Below are 6,114 nucleotides of genomic sequence, written 5' to 3' on the forward strand. Positions count from 1 at the left end.
GCATAAAAATATTTTTTTCCTTGTCAGAGGTAATTAAATGATTTTAGATATACTTTTTGAAATTTTGAAAATTTTCATTAGCACCGTCTCTGATATGTAGGGGTTTGGGACTCCAGCCTGGGAGCCTCTGAACTAAGTGTGGTTTCTCAGTGGTCTCTGAGAATCCTTGCAAATCTGGTGCTATAAGGTCTATGATTTACTTAAGTGGTAATGGTAATTCTAGTAGTCATCACAAGAGGCAATAGAAATCTATTCTTGTGGCTTGTGAGAACAATTCAATAATACTTCGGATCTACCCACTTGGAAATAACAATATTGACATCTGAGCGACCAGCCTCTTCTTAGTGTGTCACATACGGGCATATGCAAGTGACTCAGTGTGTTTTGACTATCCTGAGTCTCTGTGGTTGAGCATTATAATGCACATATGAACCAAAGGACTTACAGCCTTTTGTAGGATAACCTGTTTATAAGTAGCAGTAGCAGTAATAAACTAATAATAGTAGCCAACATTTATGAAGTGCATACTTTGTGTCAGTTACTATTCTTTTTTTTTTCTTTTTTTTTTTATGATGACTGGTAAGGGGATCTTAACCCTTGACTTGGTGTTGTCAGCACCACACTCAGCCAGTGAGCTAACCGGCCATCCCTATATGGGATCCAAACCCATGGCCTTGGTGTTATCAGCACCACACTCTCCCGAGTGAGCCACGGGCCGGCTCGTGTCAGTTACTATTCTAAGTATTTTTTTTTTTATTAATCTATACTATTGTGGTACCTATTCTTATTATCTTATTTTCACACTTTAAAGGTAAGAAAGTTGAGGTCTAAAGGTAAGGAAACTTCCAGGAATCACGTAGTCATTAGAGTGATTTATAGTTAATCTTGGGGAATCCTTTCTTAGGAGAAAATAAAAAGAGAGACTATTTCGATAATGGTCTTTTTGTCTCTTACCTGCTTTTGCCACTCAATCTGACATTACTAAAAGTTGTATAAACTGGTAAATGAGTTAACCAGATATGTGGATAAACACCAAAAGTAAGAATTCCCGCCAAATGATTTTACTTTAGTCTGCCTGTCTTCACAAAGAGGAAAACATTGGATTTGAAGTTAGAAGAGAGATCAAGAGATAATGAATAGGGCATACTTTTGCAGTAAGAAAGACTAGGTTAAAACTTCTGACTCTTCCTGTAAGAACCCAAATGCCCCAAGGGATCACACTCTGATCCTTCTCAGCCACACCCACCCCAAGCCCCATGCGGTATGCTAAGTAGGGATTGTATTTTAAGCCAATCAGCCTTCCCTTAAAGCCCTATATACATGTGTGTGTGCCGCCTAATAAACGAGCTCTCTCCTGGTGGATCGTCAACTGGTGTTGACTCATCCTTTCACTTCCAATTGCTGTCATAAATTATTGGCAACTGGGAGAAATTATCCAACTTCTCTGAGCCTAAGTTAATGTAGGTGTAAAAAAATTTAAATAAATGTACTTTATTCATAGAGTTTGTGAGGTATAATTAAATTAGCTTTTGTAAAAGCACCTGACAGTTTCTTTTTTTTTCTTTTTTTTTTTTTTTGCCTTTTTCGTGACCGGCACTCAGCCAGGCCGGTCCTATATAGGATCCGAACCCGCGGCGGGAGCGTCGCCGCGCTCCGAGCGCCGCACTCTCCCGAGTGCGCCACGGCTCGGCCCACCTGACAGTTTCTGACATATAGTGGGAACTAAGGACACGCTTAGTTGGATGCCTGGGTAACCTTAAAAGCAGACCCCGAGAGAAGTATTTATAGGTAAGAGATTTATTAAGGAAATGTTCTAAGGAGAAGCCAGTACGGGCTTAGGAGAAGCAGGACTGGGGAGGAGAAAAAGCCAAGCAAAGATGAGATTTCAGGCAAAGTACCAGAGAGGGTAGTTTAATCCTTAAAGGAACCTAATCCCTAAGGGAACTTGGGAGTGTAAATTCTGCCCAGAGGCAAATATGCTGGGCTTTCAAACTCCCGCATCTAATCAGTCATTTGACAGAGACTAGGGAAGAGGGAGGGTTCAAAGCTAGTCCAGTAACTTGAGGACCTTCCTCCTCGGAAGAGTCTCAGAAGCTGGTTATTGGGAGCTCAATCAAACAGCAGCCAAGGAAGGGGCAGGAGGAACTGGTAAGAGACCTGAGAGGATCCGGAAGGCAGCAAGAGTATCTGCACAGGGTTTGTTTTTACTTCTTCTCCTCCGAAAAGCTGGGCTCAAATACTTGCTTTGCCACTTACCAGCTATCTGCTCATTTTCTCTTTCTTTACCCATAAAATGGTAACAGTAGTACCTGCCTTGACTTCCTCACATGATCAAAAAGGATCAAACGGAACAGTTCAACGAAAGCTCTCTGGAAGTTAAAATAAAATAAATTATTTTATTTATTCGACAAGCATTTACTCGGCATCTACTATAAACTGGGCACAGGTCTGGGATACACATCTTAATACAAGATTCAAAAACTGTTAAGGAGCTTTTACTCTAGTGTGGGAGTCAGATAAGGAAATAGAAAATTACACGACCATGTGATAAGTAATGTTATTAAAGTATGGTGGGGGAGGGAGCCAGTTCCACCAAGGGGCAGGGAGTAAGGAAAGGTTTCAAGAGGAGCTGACATCTAAGTTCAGTCCCAAAAGGTGGGCAGGAGCTGGCCACTTAGCTCAGTTGGTTAGAACACTGCCTTGTAACACCAGGGTCAAGAGTTCGGATCCCCTTACCATCCACCAAAAAAAAGAAAAGCATGGGCAGAGGCAGGCAGACAAGGTCAGAAAGGGCACTCCTGGCAGAGGGAGCAACAGCAAAAGCAAAAGCAAAGGGGTGTGGAATAGCCTGACATATCAGCGGACTTAAATTCAACCCAGAGGCCTTGGATGCCAAGACTGACATCTCAAACTTAATCTTTAATCTCATAAGGCAGTGAGAGCCATTGGAGGATTCTGAGCTGGGGAATGGCTTGACCAACCTTGCACTGGAGAATGACTACTTTGGCTGACGGTGATGTGAGCAAAACCCTGGTAGCAGGGAGACCAGATCAGAGACAATCGCAGTAAGAGATAATCAACAGCTCAAGGAAAGCACCCACTGTGATTTGGATTACTGACTGCAGAGTGTGCCTTTTAACAAGATTACACATGTTATTATTTTGCCAAGAGTGAGGAGAAATTAAAGTTTTATATATTTTCCTATTGATCCCAGGGAAGAAACCAGGGATATGGATAACACTGGGGAGAACCCGCAGACAAAATAAGTTATTAATAATAAATCATGTAGAAAATCATACTCATCAAAGTATTTTCATATCTATTATTGAGTTGATCCCGGCTTAACCCTGGTAGGGGAGGGAAACAATCAACAGATGAACTACCTGAGCCCCAAAGAGCTGAAGTGACCTGCCCATGGTCGGTCCCACAGGATTTGTTTGATGTTTCTCAGTAAAATACAGAATTAGAACACAGGCATCTTTTAGAGAAAATAAGTTTTCTCCCCCATTATGCAAGTTGATATATGCTTATAAAAGACAATTAGGAGGCCGAGCCCGTGGCTCACTCGGGAGAGTGCGGCCACGCTCCCACCGCGGGTTCGGATCCTATATGGGAATGGCCGGTGCACTCACTGCTTGAGTGCCGGTCACGAAAAAACGACAAAAAAAAAAAAAAAGACAATTAGGAAAAGATTAAAAAGTAGGAAGACATATTTAGTCCCTGATGGCCTCACAAACAAAGAAATACTAGTGGTATAGCTTTTTTATTCCAAAAAATTGATTTATGTGTTTTTCTAATCCATTTTTATTTTTATTTTGCATTAAAATATAAACACTTTATCATTTAGTCACAATTTTTTTTTTTTTTAGAGGTGCATTATCCATTATCAGTTTTAATTTGTGTTGGAACTCCCATAGTGGCACTGGAAGAAAAAGGATGGGGTTTTTTTGTGACCGGTAAGGGGATTGCAACCCTTGGCTTGGTGTCGCCCACACCACGCCATCCCCATATAGGATCCGAACCTGTGGCCTCGGCGTTCCCAGCACGGCACTCTCCCGAGTGAGCCACGGGGCGGCCCCGAAAAAAGACGTTTTTTTATTGGATCTTAACCTTTGACTTGGTGGTGTTAGCACCACACTCTCCAAGTGAGCAAACCGGCCATCCCTCGTCACAAATTTTTAATAGAATTATTTTTGATGGCTTCGGAATATTCCACCAAATGAATATTTTTAACCATTTGCTAATTTGTGGATATTAGGTTTACTTCGTCCCCTTCCCCCTACCCCTAATATGCAATGATCCTTGTGATGAGCATCTTTGCATACACGGATTTTTGTGAATTTTGGATTAATGTCTTGGAACATTTTCAGGAGTGGAATGACTAGGTCACAGGGAAAGAGCTCTAGGACTCTTGATACGATATTGCCAATTGTTTTCAAAAAAAGATTACACCAGGGGCCGGCCCGTGGCTCACTCGGGAGAGTGTGGTGCTGATAACACCAAGGCCCCGGGTTCGGATCCCATATACGGATGGCCGGTTCGCTCACTGGCTGAGCGTGGTGCTGACAACACCAAGTCAAGGGTTAAGATCCCCTTACCGGTCATCTTTTAAAAAAAAAAAAAAAAAAAGATTACACCAGTATTTACAAGACACCTTCATTAGTACTCTTGCTGTTAATCATATTTGCTCTACCTAACTTTAATAAAAATAGCAAGTGAGACCACTTTTTTAAAAAAGGAAAATTTTAACTGTACCAAAAACCTTTATCATCTGATGGACATCTTCTGGGGGGCTAAGCTTTCCAATATTTTACCTCTGTGCTGTTTCCCTGTTGTTTCTCTTTTGAACAGCAGATGGCAGAATCATCCCACAATAGGTCGTCATGACACTTTAAATCCAATAAGAAAATTGCATCTTTTCCCACGTGTTTATTTCCTGAGATAAACAGCACGTAGGGCATCTGCCTCTTTACTGGAAATAAGATATGTAAGAATGTAGTTTTTCGGCAAGTGATATCAAGGTAGCCAACATAAATTTTGAGCCTTAGGTTATTAACACTCTGAACAAAAACAAGTTTCTCAGAAGAAGCAAATGGAGACTGAAAGCCATTGTAAAAATTCCACATATTCTAGATTTCCCCAGTTAATAATCATAAAAAGTTTATAGCCAGAAAGTCACAGAGGCCCTTCTGTTGTCATTGTTAGAGTTTAGAGTCAGTGGGAACACCCTTCGCACCCAGGGGATTTTAAAAGCCAATCCTACCCCCTCCCCACAATCCTCTCCAGTAGCCCTCATTTCCCACCCCTTCACAAAATTGCCAGGGTAATTGACTCTTAGATGAGATGAGTTTGACTTTCTACCCTGATTTTGTAACAGAAGTTCTTTTGGTGAGGTTCTTTGTTTGAAAACGCACAATAAAAATGGCTTTAGAATGACTTCAGAGGACTCTTTCTTTTTCTGGTGCCAATAACAGATTCCAAAGCAGCTATTATTCGAGGTGGGTGATAGGATCCCTTGAGACTGTTTAAGTATCGGTTTTCAAAGTGCTTAAACCTGAAATGTCCTGTATGGTATATTTGCAGGTGCATAATTGGCCAAGTGCTCCAGGGGTTATAAAGACTGCCTTCCTGTAGTTGGAAGAGACAGATTTAGCCTCTTACTGAAACTGAAGGCTGCAATGTTGATAACAAATCTGATTCTAACTCTCCTGTGTCACTTCAGCCCAAAGGTGCCTTTGTCTCCCAGGAGAAAGAGGTTGGAGGTAAGTGAATGGCCCTTAACCAGAGCCATGTAGAAAACATTGCTAAGGAAGACTTTTGTCCTGAGAATGGAAGTTTAGGGCTGTTGTATGTGAAGCAAATTTGCTTTGTTCACAGCCAACTTGCCTGAATGCAAGTATTCCTAAGGTGACTGGAGGCTGTGGAGCAGCAAACTGCTAAAAAAGCAGCTTTCGGTGGGAAACTTTAAGCATACAATGGCTTTATTTTTGTTAGACATAATTCTCCAACCTCGTTTTTTATTGTACTAACCAAAATAAACCTGGATAAACTTAAAAGGCTGCCTTGATGTCAATAGGAAAATGGATATTGTCTCTCCCGAATGTGTTTGAATCG

Source organism: Cynocephalus volans, chromosome 8 (assembly GCF_027409185.1).
Source record: "Cynocephalus volans isolate mCynVol1 chromosome 8, mCynVol1.pri, whole genome shotgun sequence".
NCBI lineage: Eukaryota > Metazoa > Chordata > Mammalia > Dermoptera > Cynocephalidae > Cynocephalus > Cynocephalus volans.